This window comes from Heptranchias perlo, unplaced genomic scaffold, assembly GCF_035084215.1.
Source record: "Heptranchias perlo isolate sHepPer1 unplaced genomic scaffold, sHepPer1.hap1 HAP1_SCAFFOLD_49, whole genome shotgun sequence".
In the NCBI taxonomy this organism is placed as follows: Eukaryota; Metazoa; Chordata; class Chondrichthyes; order Hexanchiformes; family Hexanchidae; genus Heptranchias; species Heptranchias perlo.
Genome location: NW_027139505.1, coordinates 6,849,573 through 6,874,623, shown reverse-complemented (window position 1 = coordinate 6,874,623; position 25,051 = coordinate 6,849,573). Strand labels below are relative to the sequence as shown.

At 42.5% G+C, this 25,051-nt stretch overlaps 1 long non-coding RNA gene across 2 annotated transcripts in view; it reads right to left on the bottom strand.

Annotated features, from left to right (window-relative positions):
* LOC137313895 (uncharacterized) overlaps nucleotides 1-3,745 on the bottom strand; it is a 67,028-nt gene extending 63,283 nt beyond the window's left edge. For both annotated transcript variants that reach the window (XR_010961106.1, XR_010961107.1), the window contains exons 1-2: nucleotides 3,580-3,745; nucleotides 426-521 (exon numbers count right to left, since the gene is read on the bottom strand). This is a non-coding gene — a long non-coding RNA (uncharacterized lncRNA). The remainder of the gene's footprint in view (nucleotides 1-425; nucleotides 522-3,579) is intronic.
* Nucleotides 3,746-25,051: the final 21,306 nt, after the last annotated feature.

Sequence of the window (25,051 nt, the reverse complement as noted above, 5' to 3'; positions counted from 1 at the left end):
CACCAGGGCGGCAACGTATCATTTGGACCTGCTCACGGCTGCAGAAGAGTCTGTTTATTCCTCTGACTATAGAATCTCGCACCACTCTCGCTCTCCTATTCCTGTGCCCCACCTGCCTCTCACCTCTCTCCCACTCGGGCTGCCTCCCACTGCTCCCTGGTTTCAAGCTGTTACTCATTAAGACCAATCTGCGTGACTGTTTCTATCCGCCTTACAGTCCATAACATCAGGTGTCTATTGGACAGTTCCAGTAATGAGATTCCTCCAACTGTGACTGCACTGGCCCGGTGGATGGTCACTCACTTTCGTTTATCTGCACACGATATGCTCGGTTTATTCTTCCTGTTTGAGCAATAGGATCTTGTTCATGATCTGGACCGTTTATCAGGACACAATTGATATTTTAAAGATTGTTCTGAACCTACCGGTGTCTACTCTCATTCTTGTTGAAGATGTTCGATCTTCTCCCCTGTTTGGACCTTCACCCATGGTGGTGACAGGCGTTCCAAGATTGTGATGCTCTGTAATAAATATATTAATAGGAGGGTTAGACTGAAATATTAAAATGAGAAGGAGCAACGTCGCCTTGTTAGCTCTCGGATCGAGCATTTTCCGACTGTTCCGATCAACTCTCCACATCAGGTGCGGCGCAGACAGCTGCCCAGTGAAACCCAATGAGTCCCGCTGATCTCCACAACCCAGTTCTCGACGGCCGAGATTCTGCACTGGGAGCACCAATTAGTAAGATTTACTTACGGTGCAGGCCAGCACCAGACTTATTCCTGAGGTAGTGAATATTCTGGAGGGCAATATGGAGCGAGGTGATGAATTAAATGATCCTTCACTCAGTTTTACCAAGTCTGGCGCTATTGTATTATTTTATTCACAGATTTTTTTTAAAATATTTTTGATTTGTGGAGTTTTGATATTAATTTCTGTTATTTTATGAACCTGATGTCTATCTACACACCCAAATGGTGCTTGGTATGATTTCTCTTCTCTCGATGGGTACTGACATTGTCCGTATGTTCATGGAGATGTGTTTTGGTTGGTGCTTCCATTTGGATATATTTACCATATCTCTCATGGTATCAGGACCTGATTAATGTAGGAGGTGAGGAATTTTACACCGTTCTACGAATATTAACACCAATGTATAATGTTATGAATTGTGTAACTTTAAACAGGTGCTGCACATTGATTGTTGGACTGTTTGTAGGGGTCTTACAATCTCAGAAAAAAACACAAATATATAAGTTGTAGATTCGACGGCAATTTTACAATCATAATTGTCCCCTTGTGCGTGTGCCTCCTTCTGTGTGCGCACAGGCAAGAGCAACTCATCAAACTATCAGTCACTGTATTATCCTTTCCACACTGTGGAAATGTAAAAACGATTAATCTCAGTCAGTAATTTCTTCAAACGAGTTGAAGTTATTCGCTGACACGAGTGTGATAACAAGATTAAATTGTGCAGTTACTCTTTTTGCCAAATTAGTGATGGACTTTCCTAACTTTTGGTAATTTCAATAGTTACTTTTTATATAAGGTTTAATGATGGACCATCCGACCTGTTGGTAATTTCAGTCGATGCTTTTTATTTCGAGATTAGTGATGGTCACTCCTAGCTGTTTGTTATATGAGCAGTTACTTTTTAAACAAAGAATAGTGATGGACCCTCCTCCTTGTTGGTATTTTGAGGAGTTACTTTTTATATTAATATAAGTGATGCACCCAAAATCTGGTGGTAATTTCAGTGGTTACTTTTTATATAAAGATTAGTGATGGATAATTCTGCCTGTTGGTAATTTCAATACTTAATTTTTATTTAAAGATTAGTGATGGACGCTCCAACCTGTTGGTAAATTGAATTGTTACTTTTTATAAAAAGTTTAGTGTGGACTCTTCTGCCTGTTGGTAATTTCAGTAGTTACTTTTTTGGATAAAGATTAGTGATGGATGCTCTGACTGTTGATAATTTCAGCAGTAACTTTTTATATAAAGATTAGTGATGGAGTCTCCTTCCTATTGGTAATTCCAGTTGTTTCTTTCATTCAAAAATTAGTGATGGACAGTCCTACCTGTTGGTATTCTTAGTGGTTACTTTTTATATAAAGTTTATCTTTGGACCCTCGTCAATGTTGGTAATTTCAGTCCTTACTTTTCATATAATGATTAGTGATGGACCTTCATAATTGTTGGTAATTTCGGTGTTTACTTTCTTTTAAAGATCAATGATGGACCCTCTACCTGTTGGCAAATGCAGTAGTTATTTTTATATCAAAATTAGTGTTGCCAATTTCAGTAATTACTTTTTATATAAAGAATAATGATGGGCCATCCTCCCTGTTGGAAATGAAAGTGGTTACTGTTTAGTCAAAGATTAGTGATGGACCCTTCTCCCTGTTGGTAATTTCAGCATTTGCTTTTTCTATAAAGACGAGTGATGGACCCTCCTCCATGTTGTTAATTTCAGTCGTTACTTTTTATATAAAGATTAGTGATCGACCCTCCTACCTGTTGGTAAATTGAGTTGTTACTTTTTATGTATAGACTAGTGATGGACCCTCATACCTGTTGGTAATTTCAGTAGTTACTTTTTATATAAAGATTAGTGATGGGGCGACCGACTGCTGCTAAATTGAGTTGTTACTTTTTATATAAAGTTTTGTGATCGGACCCTCCTAACTGTTGATATTAAAAGCATCATCTCAAATTACCAAGATTAACGATCAGGAAACACCGATCTGTGTGAAAGATGGTTTCAGCCCTGAACAGGTTTACCTTTAAAACATTCCTGAAGTGTGTTTCTGTCTGAAGGGAGCAGCGTCTCTTTCTTCAGTTGAGCCAGTTTAACAAATAACTTCCTCAATAACATATTTTAGAAAAAAACAGAAGTCCCTGCTCCATTCTCCCATCTAATTCGCATTAAATGAATGAATGAGAAATTAATAAGGAACAAGTTTTATCTCCTCCTTTGCTCCTATCCTGTGATTGGATCACGTTCAGTCCGGCCTCGGGTCACCATGGGCTGATTTTCCAGGTGCCCGGCAGAGAGCAATAATCGGCCATTGCGAATGTGTTAACCCTTTCCTGAGCTGAACTGTGTGTTCGATCAGTCTTTGATCAGTTCAATAAATTGTACCGGGCACAAAACAGTTCAGTGAGTAAAAAGAGCCACTGTTACAGTTAAAAATAAATGCATATGGAGTGAGAACGGACAGTTTCCCACCCCTGTTAACTAAATATCAAATTTTAACATGTGGAGCAGGCAGCGCTGGAGTCGGATGGTGTAAATCTCCAGAGTTCGTGTTCCTGCTTTCTGTCCTGTAACCGCTTTAAAATGTGTCTGTGGGGAGATTGGTGGGGTATGAATGGATGAACCCTGCAATTACCGGTGTAAAATAGCCGGCCTTCAGTCAGTGTCTGCGCGAACAATTAGTGAATTGTTCCATCCGCGAGGAATCGAGAGTTCCGTACGCCAGGGGAACATATCTGATCGCGGGAAATCGGCTTTAGAAAAGAGGAAGGGGCATAAAAAATTAATTAAAAAACAAATTGTCACAAGATCAACCTTACCTTGATACCGCAAGGATTTTTCATCCCTCAATGTCCGTGTCGATTTTACAAATTTTATCCTTGTCATTTCATTGCAATCAATCGAGTACACGTTCTTTGCTTCATTTTAGCAGTTCACAACTTGGGAATTTGATCTGATCCTTGTTATGTGAGAGTCAGAGCTCCACCCTCCGTGAAAGCTGCTGTCAGACATCAGGATGGATTTCAACACAAACATTCCACATTTGTTTCAGAACAGGGAGCGGCCTTTCTGGTTGAATCAATTCGAACCGGGTTGACAATTCGCTGCAAAGTCAATTGTGAACAAAGTCAGCTATAAATTTTACTTCTTCTCTTCTTGTTCCGGGGAAGTTCAGTAAAACGGATACTTTGTCAGAAATAAATTGTTACATTTGTATCAGTGTCATTGTTTACTGAAGACCCATCGATTTTCTAATGTTTGCGCTTCCACCCTGGGGCCAAGAGCGAGTGTTTCGTCAGTGAGCTGAGGAGAGGCTGTTTCTGCAAGTGAGGACATTAACCATTTAACCGTCGAATTAAACTATCACCTCAATCACTGGGGGAATGAGTACTGCGTTTCAACAGTTACATTTTTCAAAGTAAATATTCAGCAGTTACACCAGTTACATTGTTAAATCCGGAAAAGGAACATTCCTCGTATAACGATTGGATTGCCCTAATTTTGATGGGGTTCACAGACGGTAATGATTAGCCCCTCCCCGGGTTGGAAGTTTCCGAAGAGAGAAAGTGTTTGAGGACAGATTGTGGTGATAATTCCGAGGGACGGATTGTTGTGATCAATCCCAGGGACAGATTGTGGTGATAATTCCGAGGGAAGGATTGTTGTGATCAATCCCAGGGACAGATTGTGGTGATAATTCCGAGGGACAGATTGTTGTGATCAATCCCAGGGACAGATTGTGGTGATAATTCCGAGGGACAGATTGTTGTGATCAATCCCAGGGACAGATTGTGGTGATAATTCCGAGGGGCGGATTGTTTTGATCAATTCCATGGACAGATTGTGGTGATAATTCCGAGGGACGGACTGTTGTTTTCAATCCAAGGGACAGATTGTGGTGATAATTCCGAGGGGCGGATTGTTGTGATCAATCCCAGGGATAGATTGTGGTGATAATTCCGAGGGGCGGATTGTTGTTTTCAATCCAAGGGACAGATTGTGGTGATAATTCCGAGGGACGGATTGTTCTGAGCAATCCCAGGAATAGATTGTGGTGATAATTCGGAGGGACGGATTGTTGTGATCAATCCCAGGGATAGATTGTGGTGATAATTCCGAGGGACGGATTGTTGTGATCAATCCCAAGGACAGATTGTGGTGATAATTCCGAGGGACGGATTGTTGTTTTCAATCCAAGGGACAGATTGTGGTGATAATTCCGATGGGCGGATTGTTGTGATCAATCCCAGGGACAGATTGTGGTGATAATTCCGAGGGGCGGATTGTTGTGATCAATCCCAGGGACAGATTGTGTTGATAATTCAGAGATACGGATTGTTGTGATCAATCCCAGAGATAGATTGTGATATTTACCCTTTTCTCTCTAATTCCCCCCTTGTTTTTTGACCAGGATTGAGGATTCATTGGGGCCGGAGACACAGCCTGAAGCGGCGGAAACAAACAATCCCCAACATTTATCTTCATGTGAACTCTCCCTCCACAGCTTGTTTCAATCTATCGCTGATTGAAGCGGAGTTTTATTCATTCCAACAAAAAGCTTCAAACGAACAGTACATATCATTAAATACATTGTTAAATGGACCATTTGGATCAATTCTGGGTTTTCATGGAGTCAGAGTGCATTAAATGAAATTTCCATAATGATAAAAGGATTCCATATGCAATTTAATAGAATTATATAGAAGGTGCAGCACAGAAACAGGTCATTCGGCAGAAAAGGTCCATGCTCCACACGAACCTCCTCCCTTCATCTACCCCTATCAGCATGACCCTCTATTCCTTTCGACTCAATGACTTAATTTCGCTTCCTTTAAATGCTAGTCGCCTCAACTACTCCTTGTGGCAGTGAGTTCCACATTCCAACCACTCTCTGGTTGAAGACATTCCTTCTGAATTCCATATTGGATTTATTAGTGACTATCTTATATTTATGGTCCCGAGTTCTGGTTTCATCTTCTCTCCGTCCACCCTCGCAAACCCTTAGATAATCTTAAAGACCTCTCACAGGCCACCACTCCATCTTCCTTTTGCAAGGGAAAGGAGCCCGATGTTGCTCAATCCTTCCTGATAGGTATAACTTCTCATTTCTGGTGTCGTCCGAGTCGTTATTTTTTGCACTTTCTCCAGTGCCTCTATGTCATTTTTATAATATGGAGACCAGAACTGTTCACAATAATCCAAGTGTGGCCTAACCGGGGTTCTGTACAAATTTAAGTTAACTTCTCTGCTTTACAAGTCCATCCTTCGAGAACAAACTCAGTGCTTGATTTGCTGTTTTATGGCCTTATTAACCTGCATAGCTGCAGCTAGTGATTTCTTTATCTGTACCACCAGACCCCTCTGCTCCTCGATCCTATTTGGACACTTATTATCCAAGCAGTATGTGGCCCTCTTTTACCAACCAAAATATAATACCTCACAATCATTAGATACAGAGAAGGCATTTCCTCTGATGGAGGAGTCCAGAACAAAGAGACACAACATTAAAATTCGCGCTCGGCCGTTCAGGAGTGAAATAGTGACGCACTTTTTCGCACAAAGTTTACTGGAAATGTGGAATTCCTTCCTCCGATAGGTTATGGATTTTGGGTCAACTGAAATTTTGAAGACTGAAAGCGGCAGATTTTATTCAGGTAAGGTTATCAAGCGAAATGGATAAAGGGCAGGTAAATAGAATTCAGGTGCAGAGCAGCCATAATCTAATTCAATGGGAGAACAGATTCGAGGGGCTGAATGGCCTACTCCTGTTCCTATGTTCGCATATGTGCTGGATTATGAATTCCAGCATTTGGTGAATGTGAAGGTTAACCATAGGTTCTGCACAATGGCATCATCACTGGATGGTTTGTACAGTGCCTTGAAATGGGTGTATTGTAGTATGACCGTTCGTACAGCACAGCAGAGTCCATTCTGCCCTTGATGCCTGTGCTGGCTCTTTGAAAGAGCGATCCAATTAGACCCTTTATCCTGCTCTATCCCCATATACTTTATATATAAAGATTAGTGATGGACCCGACGACCTGTTGGTAATTTGACTTTGTACTTCATGTATAAAGATTAGTGACGGACCCTCCTACTTGTTGGTAATCTCACTTGCAACCTTTGAAATAAAAGTATAGGACCCTCCTTCCTTTTGATAATTTCCGTGGTTACTTTCCGTATGAAAATTAATGATGGGCCCTCCTCCATGTTGTTAATTTCAGCAGTTACTTTTTTATTTAAATTTTAGTAATGGACCCTCATACCAGTTGGTAAATTGAGTTGTTACTTTTTATATAAAGATTAATATGGACTCTTCCACCTGTTGGAAATTTGAGCAGTTACTTTTTAGAAAAAAAATTGTAATGGACCCTCCTCCCTGTTGGTAATTTCAGTTGTTGCTTTTTTTTATAAAGATTAGTGATGGACCCTCCTTCCTATTGGTAATTCCAGTTGTTACTTTTATATAAAAATTAGTGATGGACACTCCTACCTGTTGGTAACATTAGTGGTTACTTTTTTTATAAAGTTTATTGTCGGACCCTCCTCCACATTGGTAATTTCAGTCGTTACTTTTTATGTAACGTTTAGTAATGGACCCTCCTTCCTATTGGTAATTCCAGTTGAAACTTTTGTATAAAAATAGTGATGGACAATCCTCCCTGTTGGTAATCTTGGTGGTTACTTTTTATATAACGTTTATTGTTGGACCCGCTTCCATATTGGTAATTTCAGTGGTTACATTTTATTTACAGATGAGTGATGGACCTTCCGAACGGTTGGTAATTTCTGTGTTTACTTTCGATAAAAAAAAATCAATGATGGACCCTCTACCTGTTGGTAAATGCAGTAGTTACTTTTTTGTATAAAAATTAGTGTTGGTAATTTCAGTAATTACTTTTTATATAATGATTAGTGATGGACCATCCTCCCTGTTGGTAATGTAAGTGGTTACTGTTTATATATAGATTAGTGATGGACCCTCCTCCCCGTTGGTAATTTCAGTAATTACTTTTTATATAAAGATTAGTGATGGACCATCCTCGCTGTTGGTAATGTAAGTGGTTACTGTTTATATATAGATTAGTGATGGACCCTCCTCCCCGTTAGTAATTTCAATCGTTGCTTTTTATATAAAGATTAGTGATGGTGCCCTCTTACCTGTCGGTAATTTCAGTAATTAGTTTTATCTAAAGATTAGTGATGGTCCCTCCTACCTGTTGGTAAACTGAGTTGTTACTTTTTATGGAAAGATTTGTGATGGACTCTCCTCCCTGTTGGTAATTTCAGTGGTTACTTTTGATATAAAGATTAGTAATGGGGCTACCGACTGCTGGGAAATTTAGTTTTTTTTTAATTTAAAGTTTTCTGATCGGACCCTCCGAACTGTTGATATTAAAATTAACATCTCAAATTGCCAAGATTAACGATCAGGAAGCACCGATCTGTGTGAAAGATGGTTTCAGCCCTGAACAGGTTTCCCTTTAAAACATTCCTGAACTTTGTTTCTGTCTGAAGGCAGCGGCCTCTCTTTCTTCAATTGAGCCAGTTTAACAAATAACATACTCAATAAAATATTTTCGAGAAAGCAGAAGTCCCTGCTCCATTCTCCCATCTAATTCGCATTAAACGAATTAATTATAATTAATCAGGCACAAGTGTTCGCTCCGACGTTGCTCCTATCCTCTGATTGGATCACGTTCAGTCCTGGCCTCGGGTAACCATTGGCTGATTTTCCAGGTGCCAGGCGGAGAGCAAGAATCGGCCATTGCGAATGTGTTAACCCTTTCCTGAGCTGAACTGTGTGTTCGATCACTCTTTGATCAGTTCAATAAATTGTACCGGGCACAAAACAGCTCAGTGAGTAAAAAGAGCCAGTGTTACAGTTAAAAATAAATGCATATAGAGTGAGAACGGACAGTTTCGCACCCCTGTTTACTGAATTTGAAATTCTAACATGGGGTGGAGGCACCGCTGGACTGGGATGGTGCAAATCTCCAGAGTTCGTGTTCCGGCTTTCTCTCCTGTAACCGCTTTAAAATGTGTCTGTGGGGAGATTGGTGGGGTGCATCAAGGGATAAGCCCTGAAATTCGCTGTGTGAAATACCGGGCCTTCAGTCAGTGTCTGAGCGAACAATTAGTGAATTGTTCCATCCGCGAGGAATAGAGAGCTCCCGACGCCAGGGAACATATCTGACCGCGGGAAATCGGCTTTAGAAAAGAGGAAGGGGCAGAAAAAGTTTATTAAAAAACAAATTGACACTATATTAACCTTACCTTGACCCCGCAAGGATTTTCCGTCCCGCAATGTCCGTGTAGATTTTCCAATTATATCCTTGTTATTTCATTGTAATCAATCGAGCACACGTTTTAGCAGTTCACAACTTGGGAATTTGAACTGATCCTTATTATGTGAGATTCAGAGCTCCGCCCTCCGTGAAAGCTGCTGCCAGACATCAGGATGGATTTCAACACAAACATTCCTCATTTGTTTCAGAACAGGGAGCGGCCTTTCTGGTTGAATCAAATCGAACCAAGTTGACAATTCGCTGCAAAGTCAATTGTGAACAAAGTCATTTTTAAATTTTACTTTTTCTCATCTTGTTCCAGGGAAGTTCAGTAAAACAGATACTTTGTTGGAAATAAATTGTTATATTTGCATCAGGGACATTGTTTACTGAGCATCCATCGATTTTCTAATATTTGCGCTTCAACCCTGGGGCCAAGAGCCAGTGTTTCGTCAGTGAGCTGAGGAGAGGCTGTTTCTGCAAGTGAGGACATTAACCATTTAACCGCCGAATTAAACTATCGTTGAGCATCAATCACCTCATTCACTGGGGGAATGAGTACTGACTTTCAACAGTTAAATTGATCACAGTAAATATTCAGCAGATACACCAGTTACGTTGGTAAATCCGGAATGGACCTTTCCTGGTGTAAAGATTGGATTGCCCTCATTTTGAGGGGGTTCACAGACAGTAATAAATAGCCCCTCCCCGGGTTGGAAGTTTCCGAAGAGAGAAAGTGTTTGATGATAAATTGTGGTGATGATTCCGAGGGACGGATTGTTGTGATCAATCCCAGGGACAGATTGTGGTGATAATTCAGAGGGGAGGATTGTTGTGATCAATCCCAGGGACAGATTGTGGTGATAATTCCGAGGGGCGGATTGTTGTGATCAATCCCAGGGACAGATTGTGGTGATAATTCAGAGGGGAGGATTGTTGTGATCAATCCCAGGGACAGATTGTGGTGATAATTCAGAGGGTCGGATTGTTGTGATCAATCCCAGGGACAGATTGTGGTGATAATTCCGAGTGGCGGATTGTTGTGATCAATCCCAGGGACAGATTGTGGTGATAATTCCGAGTGGCGGATTGTTGTGATCATTCCCAGGGATAGATTGTGGTGATAATTCAGAGAGACGGATTGTTGTGATCAATCCCAGGTATAGATTGCGATATCTCCCCCTTTCTCACGAATTCCACCCTTGTTTTTTGACCAGGATTGAGGATTCATTCGGGCCGGAGACACAGCCTGAAGCGGCGGAAACAAACAATCCCCAACATTTATCTTCATGTGAACTCTCCCTCCACAGCTTGTTTCAATCTATCGCTGATTGAAGCGGAGTTTTATTCATTCTGACAAAAACCTTCAAACGAACAGTACATATCATTAAATACATTGTTAAATGGACAATTTGGATCAATGCTGGGTTTTCATGGAGTCAGAGTGCATTAAATGAAATTTCCATAATGATAAAACGATTCCATATGCAATTTCATAGAATTATATAGAACGTGCAGCACAGAAACAGGTCATTTGGCAGAAAAGCTCCATGCTCCACACGAACCTCCTCCCTTCATCTACCCCGATCAGCATATCCCGCTATTCCTTTCGCCTCAATGACTTTATTTAGCTTCCTTTCAATGCCAGTCGCCCCAACTACTCCTTGTGGCAGTGAGTTCCACATTCCAACCACTCTCTGGTTAAAGACATTCCTGCTGAATTCCATATTATATTAATTGTTGACTATATTATATTTATGGTCCCGAGTTCTGGTTTCATCTTCTCTCCGACCACCCTCGCAAACCCTTAGATAATCTTAAAGACCTCTCACAGGCCACCACTCCATCTTCCTTTTGCAAGGGAAAAAAGCCCCATGTTGCTCAATCTTTCCTGATAGCTATAACTTCTTAGTTCTGGTGTCGTCCGAGTAGTTATTTTTTGCACTTTCTCCAGTGCCCCTATGTCATTTTAATAATATGGAGACCAGAACTGTTCACAATAATCCAAGTGTGGCCTAACCGGGGTTCTGTACAAATTTAACGTCTCTGCTTTAAAAGTCTATCCTTCGAGAAAAAAAACTCAGTGCATAACTTGCTTTTTTATGGCCTTATTAACCTGCATCGCAACAGCTAGTGATTTCTATATCTGTACCGCCAGAACCCTCTGCTCCTCTATCCTATTTAGACACTTATTATCCAAGCAGTATGTGACCCTTTTTTACCAACCAAAATATAATACCTCACACTCATTAGATACAGAGAAGGCATTTCCTCTGATGGAGGAGTCCAGAACAAAGAGGCACAATATTAAAATTAGCGCTCGGCCGTTCAGGAGTGAAACTGTGACGCACTTTTTCACACAAAGTTTACTGGAAATGTGGAATTCCTTCCTCCTATACGTTATGGATTCTGGGTCAACTGAAATTTTGAAGACTGAAAGAGGCAGATTTTTTTCGGTAAGGATATCAAGCGAAATGTATAAAGTGCAGGTAAACAGAATTCAGGTGCACAACAGCCATGATCTAATAAAATGGGAGAACAGATTCGAGTGGCTGAATGGTCTACTTCTGTTCCTATGTTCCCAGATGTGCTGGATTATGAATTCCAGCATTTGGTGAAAGTGACGGTTAACCATAGATTCTGTCCAATGGCATCAGCACTGGATGGTGTGTACGTTGCATTTAAATGGGTGTATCGTAGTTTCATAGTAGGTGCAGCACTGGAGGAGTCCATTCGGCCCATGATGCCTGTGCTGGCTCCTTGAAAGAGCTATCCAATTAGTCTCTTTCCCCTGCTCTTTCCCCATAGCCCTCTAAATTTTCCCTTCAAGTTTATATCCAATTCCCCTTTGAAAGTTACTATTGAATCTAGCTTTTTGCCCCTCTTATTCCCTTTTCTTGAGATCGCCTCTGTTCTTTCTGTATTCAGCCTGGTTCTCAACTGTATTGTGAACCTTACATTCGTCTTAAGCCTCCGTTTCCTGTTTCCTTTTAACCTCTATCCCTTTAGTCATCCAGGGAATTCTAGCTTTGGGTGGCTTTCCTTTCTCCTTGGACGGATGTGTCCACACTGTACCCGAACCAAATGGGCAGTGACTGCTTGGTTTTATTTAAGGCTGAGCTCCATCTGTTCTTCATTTTTCTTATTCGTTCATGGGATGTTGGCGTCGCTGGCAGGGCCAGCATTTATTGCCCATCCCTAATTGCGATTGAGAAGGTGGTGGTGAGCCGCCATCTTGAACTGCTGCAGACCGTGTGGTGAACTTCGCAGAATTCCAGGGGAGTAAAGATCAGATAATCGGTGCGAGAGATTGGAAGGTAAAGTTTGTTAAATATAGTTTGGTAAACACACCCACTGTTCCACCCTGTGTCCAGTCAGAATTAAACAGTGAAACCCTGCAACCAACCTCCAATTTTATTTCGGGGACGGTTAAAAGTTCAGTTCAAGAGATTCTGTATCTCCAGATTTAAATGCTGAGTTCCTGAATTTGATGCTTTTTGTATCTGCCGAGATGCTATCCTGATGTGTTCAGGATTCTGGACAGCAATTCACCACCAAACCGCCCCCCCCCCCCACCCCCACCACCCCCTTCCCCCGAAAAATCACGTTATCATAATAAACTTGTTCAGTCGACGAACAGTGAGACAGGTCAGGACATCGCACTCTCTGGCGCCATTTCGGAGTCTCCGCCTCTGCCGGGCGAGTCACAGCAGTTCTACCGCACCCACCTGGCAGGACAAGGCAACACTTGTACAGAAGGTTGTTTTTATTAATATGTGAGTTTGACAGTGCAGTCCTTCTAACTGATCTGATTTAAACGCAGCAATATACAAATACAGCCGGCCGGCTCCGGACATTTTATTAGTGCAGTTTTAAATACCCCTTCTACCGGAATGTGCCGAGATTGCCTGCATTCATCCGGTCCTAAGGGAGAAGATTATGGCCTGGATTGTTCCTGTACGGCAACAATTTCCTTTCATTCCTGGCGTCACTTGGTAATGCATTATTTCTGCAACAATATCAGGAGAGACCGAACAGGCTGTGGATTTTTTCTCTATTGGGGAGAAGACTGATAGATGATCTGATAGATGTTTTTTTATATTCGGAAGGGGTTCCTTAGGGTAGACCTAGAGCGCATGTTTCACCTTGGGGGCAGTCCAAAACTAGAGGCCATGAATTTAAAATGGTTACTGATGAAACCAAGGTTGGATTAAGGAGAGACATTTACTCAGAGAGTGGTGAGAATGTGCAACTCGTTACCACATGGAATTGTTGAGTCGAAAAGTGCAGGTGCATTTAAGGGGAAGGTAGATATATACATGAGGGGGCTAGCATTGAAATATAATTTGATAGGGTGCGATGAAGTCGTGTGGGAGAACGCTCGTGTGGAGCATAAATCCAAGCACAGACCTGTTGGGCAAAGTGGGCTGTTCCTGAGCTGTACAATTCTATGTTATTGAATGAAGATTTTTATTACACCAGCTCGTTCATCAATGCAGATAGTGTCATTAATATTAAACATATATTGAGCAGGGATACTGTCAGTAATAACAGCGCTATATTGAGCCCGGATGCAGTCAGTAATATCAGCGCTATAATCAGTACAGATACTGTCAATAATATCAGCTCTGTAATCAGTACAGATACTGTCAATAATATCAGCTCTATAATCAGTACAGATACTGTCAGTAATTACAGCTCTATAATAAGTGCAGATAATGCCAATAATATCAGCTCCATAATCAATTCAAATACTGTCAGTAATATCAGCTCTCTAATAAGTACAGATACTGTCAATAATATCAGCTCTTTTATCAGCACAGATACTGCCAGTAGAGCAGCTCTGCAAGCAACACAGATACGGTCAGTAAAAGATACTGGAAATTCAGCAAAGAGACTGCTATTAATGGCAGCTCTATAATCCGCCCATAAACTATAGAAATAGAAGCTCTATAATCATTACAGATAATGTCATTCGTAACAGCTCTATATTCAGAACAGATACTGTCAGTAAGAACAGCTCTACAAGCAACAATGACACTGTCAGTCATGTCAGCTGTATAATCATCGGAGACGTTGTCAGTAACATCAGCTCTGTAATCAGTACAGATAATGCGGGTAATATCAAATCTATAATCAGCACAGATACTGTCAGTAGTATCAACAATGTAAACAATAAATCCCCGCACTTTTCTTGCAGTATACAGCCATCAGCTGTCAATCATAATTTCGCCCGTACCGGAGGGAAATACCGGGGAATTCAATGCACAATCCAGAAGGCTGCTGCTTGTCCAACTGATTTATGAGAGTGCAATCTCCATTTGCTCAAATTTTGTCATCGGACGTTGCTTTTCAAAGCTGCCGTTGATTTCACAGGTTGTTTGAGAATAATGCTTTTATTGCAGCTGCGTTTTATCTGAGCATTTCTTCATCTTGCAACAGTCAGTTAATGCAAAATAAACACAAGGGCGAGTTCAATATCCGGTGCAGGAATCAGTTGTTCGGCACTTTGGGTAATGCGTCCAATCGAGCTCCCCGTCCACTCTCCGCCCCTCCCCGACCACCTGGAGCTGTCGGCGCAGCTTTAAATTCAGCTTCCCCGTCTGTTACAGCAAAAAGGAGACTTTCGGCGGAGCTGAGATCTGCTCCTCGGTCCGAGTCCGTTGCAAAAGAAACAGGTAGAGAAAGTCCTTAGCGCACTTTGTTTTGCTTTGAATGGGGGTTTGAAACAACAAACTCGATTCCCAGCCCAGATTCTTACGTTTCAGACAATGAATCTCATGAACAACTGTAACCTGCTAAAAGAAAAACCACTCACCTTCAATGCAATGACTGTTCAGAGACCTCTGCAAGTGAATGTCAAATGGAAACAACATTAACTCTGAGAGAGTAAAGTGACACAAATTAAAACAAAAGGAAAGATGCAGTGACACAAGGGAGGGATACCAAAGAATTCTACAAAAAAGTAGAACATAGGCCTAAAACATCTGTAATCTTTGCAACAATGTATAACGTATGCCTGAAACATCTGTAATTTCTGCAACATTCTGTAACATAGGCCGGAAACCTCTCTAATCTCGAAAACAATGAATAACATGGGCCTGAAACGTGTCTAATCTCAACAACAATGTAGAACCGAAACATGTCTAATCTCTACCACCAGGCATTAAATAGGCATGAAGCATCTCTATCGTTTACAATAATGTATTTAGAAGAATGAGAGGTGACCTCATTGAAACATATAAGATTCGAAGAGGGTTTAACAGGGTCGATGCTGAGAGGATGTTTCCCCTGTCTGGAGTATCTCGAACTACTGGACATCGGCTGAGGATCAGGGGTCAGACATTTAGGACTGAGATGAGGAGGAATTTCATTACTCAGGGGCTCATTAATGTTTGGGATTCTCCACCCAGCGGGCGGTGGATTCGCTGTCGCTGAATATATGCAAGGCTGAGATTAATAGAGTTTTGGACTCTAAAGGAATCAAGAGATTTGGGGAAAGAGCGTGAGAGGGGAGTTGCGGTAAACGATCAGCCATGGTCTTATTGAATGGTGGACCAGGCTTGACGTGCTGTTTGTCCTTCTCCTGCTCCTATTTCATTCTAACATACATCTGAAACATGTGTCATATTTAAAACACTGCAAAAATTAGGCCTGCGACACCTCTAATCTCCAAAACATTGTATAAAATAGATTTGACACTACTCCAACCTCTGCGATAATGTCTAAAAAAGTCCTGAAACATCCCTAGCCTCTAAAACAATCTATAAATTAGGCCTGAAACATCTCGAACCTCTGCTACAATAACTGATATCGGCCTGAAACATCTCTAATCTCTACAGCAATGTATAACTTTGTCCTGAAATACCTAGAACCACTGTTGCAATATCTAAAATAGGCCTGAAACATCTCAAATCTGCACAACAATGTATAAAATAAGCCTGAAACCGATAATAGGCCTGATATAGGCCTGAAAATCCTCGAACCTCTGCTACAATGTCTAATATAGGCAATGTGTGTTAGAGACGATAAAGCGGCTGAAGCAGAAAGTCAGAGAGTAGAGCGAAGGCGAGACACAGTTGGAGTCAACTCACCACAGGCAGAAATTGAAAGTGTGATAGGTCAGCAGGTCGGTGATTGGTTGGTGACTATTACTTTTTTTTCTTTCATTCTCTTAGGGCAGGGGCTTAACTAAGAACTTAAATCAATCGATTCATCGATATAAATTAATGAGCAAATAAAACTAAGAATAGCTAGAGATTAAAGGCATGATAAGGTATATGAATAATTTTTGGTTCGACAAGCAATGACGGGGCAAGTGGTGTGTGGTAATTACAGCATGTGGGAGTTGGTGGAGAGCTGCATGATACCCAGAAACCACATCTGCAGTAAGTGTCTGCAGCTCGATGAGCTTCAGCTCAGGGTTGTTGAGCTGGAGTCCGAGCTGCAGACTTTACGATGCTTCATGTGGGGGGATAGTTACCCGAACACTTTGATCCAGGAAGCAGTCGCACCCCATAGATTAGGTAGTAGTTTAGATTCATTCAGTGTTCAGGGAAAGATGTTGTGACTGCGAGTGAGGCAGGCATGTAGATCCAAGTTCTAGTGATGGAGGAGACTCAGCCCTTTCCCTTGTCTAACAGGCATGAAGTACTTGGTACATGTATGGATGAGAGCAAGGCCTCAGGGAAGATGGGCCAACTGACCACGGCACTGTGGTACAGGAGGCCATTCAAGTGGGAGGAGTAAAAAGGATTATGGTAGTGATAGGTGACAATATAGTCAGGGTGATATATATTATTTCGTGCAGCCGCGACCGCGAGTCCCGAAGGCTGTGTTGCCAGCCCGGTGCCAGGGTTAAGGATATTTTCTCAAGGCTGGAAAATAACTTGGAGCATGAGGGGGAGGATCCAGTTGTCGTGATCCACGTAGCAACCAACGACATAGGTAGGACTAAGGATGAGGTTTGCTGAGACAGTTTGAGGAGCTAGGGTCTAAATTAATAAGCAGAACCTCAAAGGGAATAATCTCTGGAATGCTACCTAAGCCACATCCAAGTTGTTATCGGGACAGACAGATAAGAGAGTTAAATGCGTGGCTCAAAGAGCGGTGTGAGAGGAAGGGGTTTCCTTTCTTGAGGCACAGGCATCAGTACTGGGGAAAGAGGGAGCTGTTCCGACGGGACGAGCTACACTTGAACTGGACTGGGACCAGCGTCCTGACGATTCGAACAACTGGGGCTGTAGATAGGGCTTTAAACTAAAAAGGGGGAGGGATCAGGTCAAGGGAAATTTAGAAATCTAATTCGAAAAGTTAAGACCATGGAACAGTGTAGTGACTTTGGGAAAGATAAGCAGAGTGTTGCAGGAAGGGACAGAGTTTACGAATAATAGTGCAACAACAAGTAAGGTCAAAGCAGGAAAAATGGTAAAAAGGCAAAATTAAAGGTTCTTTATCTGAATGCATGGAGAACTCGTAACAAGATAGATGAATTACTTGCACAAATAGAGATAAATGGGTTTGACCTAATAGCCATTGCAGAGACATGTTTGCAAAATGACCAAGGTTGGAAACGAAACATTCCAGGGTACATGACATTTAGGAAGAATAATAAAGGATGACATTTGGACAGTGGTGATGAAGGATCTTGCCTCAGAAGATCAGGAAGTAGAATCAATATGCGTGGAAAATAACAAGAGGCAGAAAACCCTGGTGGGAATAGTTTTTCGGCCCTCTCGTAGTCTCATTACCGTTGGACAGAGTATTAATCATGAAATAATGGGAGCGTGCAACAAAGGAAATGCAATAATAATGGGCGACTTCAATCTGCATATAGACTGGACAAATCAAATAGGCAAAGGTAGTTTGGAAGAAGGGTTCACGGATTGTATTCGAGACAGTTTCCTCGAGCAATACGTCATGGAACCAATCAGCGACCAGGCTATTTTAGACGTGTATCATGTAATGCGACAGGGTTAATTTGTAATCTCGCAGTAAAAGAACCTCTGGGGATGAGTGATCATTATATGTTAGAATTCCATATTGAGTTTGAAAGTAACGTTCTGAAGTCAGAAACTGGAGACTTAAACTAAAATAAAGCCAATTACATAGGTATGAGGGACGAGTTGTCAAAGTTAGATTGGGAAATTAACATGATGGGAGCAAATAGATTATGAAAGTAAACTAGCAAGAAATATAAACACAGATTATAAGAGCTTTACAAGTATGTAAAAAAGAAGAGAGCAGCAAAAGTAATTGTGGGTTCCTTCGAGGCTGTGACAGAAGAAATGAGTCAAAGAGCGAATGAGTGAGAGAAACGAGACTGAGGGATTCAGACAGAGGCAGAGATGGCTTGGGAAGCAAAGACATTTTTTTATTCCTGCGTCACTTTTAAGTTCAATATTTCTTGTATTATTTATTCTTCCATAATAAGCGCGCTGTTGGATTATGATCACTGACCTTAAAGCAATAACATTTTATTCATCACGTAGTGGTTTTGAGAGAGTTAGTGATGTCAGAGCAGGTTGATCCAGCAGTACCGAGTTATACTGACAGCTTCACATGGGTCTCTGGTCAATCTCCCTCCACACAGTCCCTTCACACAGTCCCAGCGCAGGTACAGCACGGATTAGATCCAGAGTAAATCTCCAACTGCACTGTCCGGTCAAACACCACCAGGTCAGGCACAATACGAGTTAAATACCGAGTAAAGCTCCCTCTCCCCTGTCCCATCAAACATTCCCAGGGCAGGTACAACATAAGTTAGATGCAGAGAAAAGCTCCTTCTTAAATATTCCATCAAACAGTCTGCTGGGCATGATGCAAAGTAAGTCTCCTTGCAATCTGCCTGAAAAAAAACCGTTGAAGTGAGATATATTGAACCTCGAATGGTCAGAGTGCTGAATCTCTGGGAGACCTGTCTTATCTCAGTACCTTTCTGAATGTGTTATGAGGCACTTTCAGAGATTCCCAAATGTGGTCTCCTCTTCCCATTACCTGCGATTGCCACGTCTTCTCCCAGCCTCATTATAGTCTGAACATCCTGTGACACAATGATCCCAAAGAGAAAGAAGAAACGGATACGGAACAGTGATCAATGCAGTGAGTTTTATTTCTGAGTACAGCCCATTATTCAGACAGCAATAATACAGGGTCAGGGGGTTATGGGACCTGGACAATCAAACAGAGCCTGCATCCCGTGGACGAAGGTTTCATTCAGTGAGAACTTGCAGATCTCGGGATGGTTAGATTCCATCACTGGATCTTTAACTATTTCAGACTGCAACAATACCATCCACTGGGGCAGTATATCCTCAGAGTCTCCTCGTTTGTGTCACAGGGGCCGTCATGACACTTTGCTCCATACCAGCTGCAGATGTCCAATGGCACTAAAAATCCAAAATGTAGACTTGATTGATTGATCGTAATGGACACAGAGGGAGGGAGAACAATGAGAAAACATAAAGCTGAGTCTGTCCGTGTTACTGGGACCGACTCTGGACCACACATAAACCTCAGCTCATTTGTACTTCATTAAACCTCACACTGACCATTCCACGTCCTGCAGAGTCCCAACCTTTGTTCTCAAGGGCAGCCCAATAGTTTTTCCACAGAATGGAGCCCACTATTCCCGCTATCGGAGACTCAGGACAAAGAAATGAAAGATTTGACATTTATATAGAGCCTTTGCCGTCAACAGAAGGGCCCAAAGAGTTTCACAGACAAAGGATTATTTCTCAAGTGCCAACACTGTTTTGTAGCCAAATGGCTCACATCAAAGTCCCACAAACAGCAAATGAGACTTGATACTGTGGGGAGTTTCTTGTTCTGTTCGTTGAGTGAGTGATGTTGGTCCAAGAAACCAGGAGAACTTACAGCTCTTTAAATAATGCCACCAAATGTTTCTTGCCCCATGAACAGGTAGACAGGGTCTCCGTTTCACGATTCATCCAAAAGTTGACACCTCCAAGAGTGCAGCACTCCCCCAGTGCTGTGCTGTATGTGCTGCAGTGGGACATCAAACCATAACTTGTTCACTCAACTCCCAACTGAGGCAAACTGACACCCGGCTACTGAAAAATGATAGTTTCACCGCTTGACTCCTCCACTTAGTTCTTGTCCTCATATTCTGATCACTATGAACGCTGCAGAATTATTAGGATTCAGAAACCTGTTTTGAAACACTTTTGATCCAATCCCCTCCTCTCATGTTATGAAAATCTGACTCTTGTCTTCAGACCAGTTCCACACACGCCTCCAGTATCGCTCCCAATGCACCATTCTTCACCTGTGGGTCTGAGCAGTGAGTGTGGGGGAAAGGGGCTGAAGGAGTTTCTGATCCCGTTCGCACTCTTGCACTTTGTAGCAGGTAGCATTGATCGGGAGCAGGAACAGTGAGTTTCCCCCTCCGTAGTACCTGGGTACTGAGGCCAATTACAGACCCTCCCAAACAATTAATGCTTCGGCTGAGATCCACTAACTTGGCACCGGCCAGTAACTTGTGCTTTAATTCGTGTTCTGTTTGGATCATCACACAAAACCCACCATTCCCACTACTCGCTGTGGTACCGACCAAACAATCGGTGGAATACCTGTGGAACTGGATCAGGTTACATTCTTCAATCATTCTGACAATAATATTCATTTAACCAATCAAACCGTGAGCTGCAGTCAGAGAACAAATTAGTTCAATCAAAAGTTGGTGCTGAGAGATCAGAGAAACCTACTTCCGTTAGATCCTGGAATTTTGTAACCTCCACTGATCCACCATGGAGCAGTGATGGACTGAGTCAGCACCAGGACTCCAAATACCAAGAGCAGGACTTTCATCATCTTCCGCTGAGTTCCTCAGAGTCAGGATCAGACAGCTGGAGTACACAAGTTCTGTATCTATACTCAGAAAGTTTGTTGTATTTATAATCACATACACAGTGAGGGATTCTCTGAAAATATACGGAGAAAACGAATTTCCCTTCTGTGTGACCGTGAATCAGTTGGCAGCTTGCCTCAGTTGGCAGTTCTCTATCTTTCAGATCACAAGTTTGTGTTTTTGGCTCCACTTCAGGTTTTAAAACATGAGCTCATCTGACAGGATGTGCCACGCACACAAGCAGGACATTTAACCCTTAACTCCACCCGAAGTCTCTGAGAATATCCTGGGAAAAGTTGTTTGCTTTCTGTGTGACTGTTGATCAGTTGGCAGCTGGACTAAGTTGGCAGTTCTCTATATACCAGATCACAAGGTTGTGAGCTGTGGCCCAACTAATAGGCTTAACATGTGAGTTCAGGTGACAGAATGTGACAGGTACACGAACAGGACATTTAACCCATCAACTCCAACTACAGTTTTCTCTCCATGTGAAGTATATATATATATATATATAAAACCCGTCGCTCCTGCTCCCTCCACTAGCTCGATAGTATTTCGGAGTCTGATCTCTGTTCCACCGGTAAACAGGCACAGAATGTTCCGGGACTGACTGCACATCGCTTTTAAACGGACACAGAATGACCCGGGACTGACAAAACACCACTTTTAAACAGACACAGAATGATCCGGGACTGACTGCACATCCCTTTTAAGCCGAAACTGAATGATCCGGGACTGACAGCAAACCCGTTCAAACAGGGACAGAATGATGCGGGACTGATAGCACAGCCCTTTTAAACAGGGACAGAATGATGCGGGACTGATAGCACAGTCCTTTTAAACAGGGACAGAATGATGCGGGACTGATAGCACACCCCTTTTAAACAGGGACAGAATGATGCGGGACTGATAGCACACCCCTTTTAAACAGGGACAGAATGATCCGTGACTGACAGTACACCACTTTTAAACAGACACAGAATTATTATGGACTGACAGCACATACATTTTTAACAGGGACAGAATGATCCGGGACTGACAGCACATCCGTTTGAAACAGGGACAGAATGATCCGGGATTGACAGCACACCCCTTTTAAACAGGGGCAGAATGATCCGGGACTGACAGCACATCCCTTCTAAACAGACACAGAATGATCCTGGACTGACAGCACACCCCTTTGAAACAGGGAGAGAATGATCCGGGACTGACAGCAAAACCCTTTTACACAGACACAGAATGATCTGGAACTGACAGCACACTCCTTTTAAACAGACACAGAATGATCCGGGACTAGCAGCACATCCCTTTTAAACAGGAACAGAATGATCCGTGACTGACAGCACATCGTTTTAAACAGGGACAGAATGATCCGCGATTTACAGCACACCCCTTTTGAACAGGGGCAGAATGATGCGGGACTGACAGCACACCCCTTTGAAACTTGGACAGATGATCCGGGACTGACAGCACATCCCTTTTAAACAGACACAGAATGATCCTGGACTGACAGCACATCCCTTTTAAAGAGACACATAATGATCCTGGACTGACAGCACACACATTTAAAACAGGGACAGAATGATTCGGGACTGACAGCAAACCCCTTTGATACAGGGAGAGAATGATCCGGGACTGACAGCACACTCCTTTTAAACAGACACAGAATGATCCGGGACTGACAACACATCACTTTTAAATAGACACTGAATGCTCCGGGACTGACAGCACATCCCGTTCAAATAGACATTGAATGATTCGGGAGTGACAGCACACCCCCTTTAAATAGAGACTGAATGTTCCGGGATTGAAGTTAAGGAGGAGTGTGAAATATTGAATGCGATAAATATAGTGAGAGAGGAAGTATTCAGGTGATTATCATCTTTGAAACTGGATAAATCACCAGGGCCGGATGAAATGTATACAAGACGGTTAAAAGAAACCCGTGAGGAAATATCGGAGACTTTAACAATCATTTTCCAAACTTTACTGGATACAGGCCGAGTGCCGGAGAATTGGAGGACTGCTAACATTGTCCCGTTGTTTAAAAAGGGAGCGATGAATAGGCCGATTATTACAGGCTAATCAGCCTAATCTCAGTGGTTGGCAAATTATTGGTATCAATTCTGAGGGACGGGATAAACTGTCACTTCGAAAGGCATGGACTAATCAAGGACAGTCAGCATGGATTTGTTCAGGTGACGTCGTGTCTGACTAACTTAATGGAATGTTTCGATGAGGTGACAAGGAGGATCGATGAGAGTAGCGCAATTGATGTAGTCTATATGGATTTGATCAAGGCTTTTGACAAGGTCCCACATGACAGGTTGGTCAAAAAAGTAAAGGCCCATGGGATCAAAGGGAATGTGGCAAATTGGATCCAAAGTTGGCTCAGTGGCAGGAAGCAAAGTGTCATGTTCGACGGGTGTTTTTGCGACTTGAAGGCTGTTTCCAGTGTGGTGCCGTAGGGCTCGGTACGAGGCCCTTTGCGTTTGGTGGTATACATTAACGTTTTGTACTTAAACGTAGGGGTCATGACTAAGGAATTTGCAGATGACACAAAGATAGGCCGTGTGGTTGATGGTGAGGAGGAAAGCTGTCGACTGCAGAAAGATACCAGTGTACTGGACAGGTGGGCAGAAAATTGGCAAATGGAATTTAATCTGGAGAAGTGTGAGGTAATGCATTTGGGGAGAGCAAACAAGGCAAGGAAATAGACAATTAATGAAAGGATACTGCGAGGTATAGAGGAAGTGAGGGACCTTGGAGTACATGTCCACAGATCCCGGAAGGTAGCAGGCCATGCAGATAAGGTGGTTAAGAAGGCATACGGGATACTTTCCTTTATTAGCTGAAGCATAGAATGTAAAAGCCGTGATGTTATGCTGGAAGTGTACAAAACACAAGTTAGGCCGCAGCTTGAGTGCTGCGCACAATTCTGGTTATCACATTACAGGAAGAATGTAATTGCACTGGAGAGGTTCCAGAGGAGATTTACGAGGATGTTGCCAGGACTGGAGAATTTTAGCTGTGATGGATAGGCTGGGGTTGTTTTCATTGGAACAGAGGAGGCTGAGGGGTGATTTCGTTGAGGTGTACAAAGTTCTGAGTGTCCGAGATAAAGTGGATAGGAAGGACCTATTTCCCTTGGTGGAGCGGTGAATTACCGGGAGGCATCAATTTCAAGTGATTGGTAGAAGAATTTGAGCGGAAATGAGGATTATTTTTTCACTCAGAGTTTGGGGGAATCTGGAATTCACTGCCCGAGAGGGTGATGGAGGCAGAAACCCTCAGCTCATTTAAAAAAGACCCAGCTGTGCACCTGAAGAGCCTTGACCTTCAGAGCGACAGACAAAATGCGGAACATGGGATTCGGCTGGGTGGCACGTTTCTCAAACGGCGCAGACACGATGGACCGAATGGCCTCCTTCTGTGCCGCAATTTTCAATGATTCTATGTTTCTATGATTCTAGACACAGAATGATCTGGAACTGACAGCATACCCCTTTTAAACAGGCACAGAATGGATTGGGACTGACAGCACACCCCTTTGAAACAGGCACAGAATGGATTGGGACGGACAGCATACCCCTTTTATACAGGCACAGAATGGTTTGGGACTGACAGCACACCCCTTTTAAACAGGCACAGAATGGATTGGGACTGACAGCATACCCCTTTTAAACAGGCACAGAATGGATTGAGACGGACAGCTAACCCCTTTTAAACAGGCACAGAATGGTATGGGATCTGCAGCACACCCGTTTCAAACCGACACAGAATGATCCGGGACTCACAGCGCACACCTTTTAAACAGGCACAGAATGGTTTGGGACAGACAGCACACCCCTTTTAAACAGGCCCAGAATGATCCCGGATTGATTTATATTACTAACCTGGACTTGAGTATACAGGGTATAATTTGAAATTTTGCAGAAGAGAAGAAACTCAGAAACGTGGTAAACAATGTAGAGAATAGTAACAGTCTTCAGGAGGAAACAGACAGACTGGTGAAATGGGTCCACCCATGGCAGATGTAATTTAACGCAGAAAAGTATGAAGTGATACAGTTGCTGGATGAATAAGGAGAGGCATTATAAATTTTAAAGGGAGTGCAGGAACAGAGTGATCAGT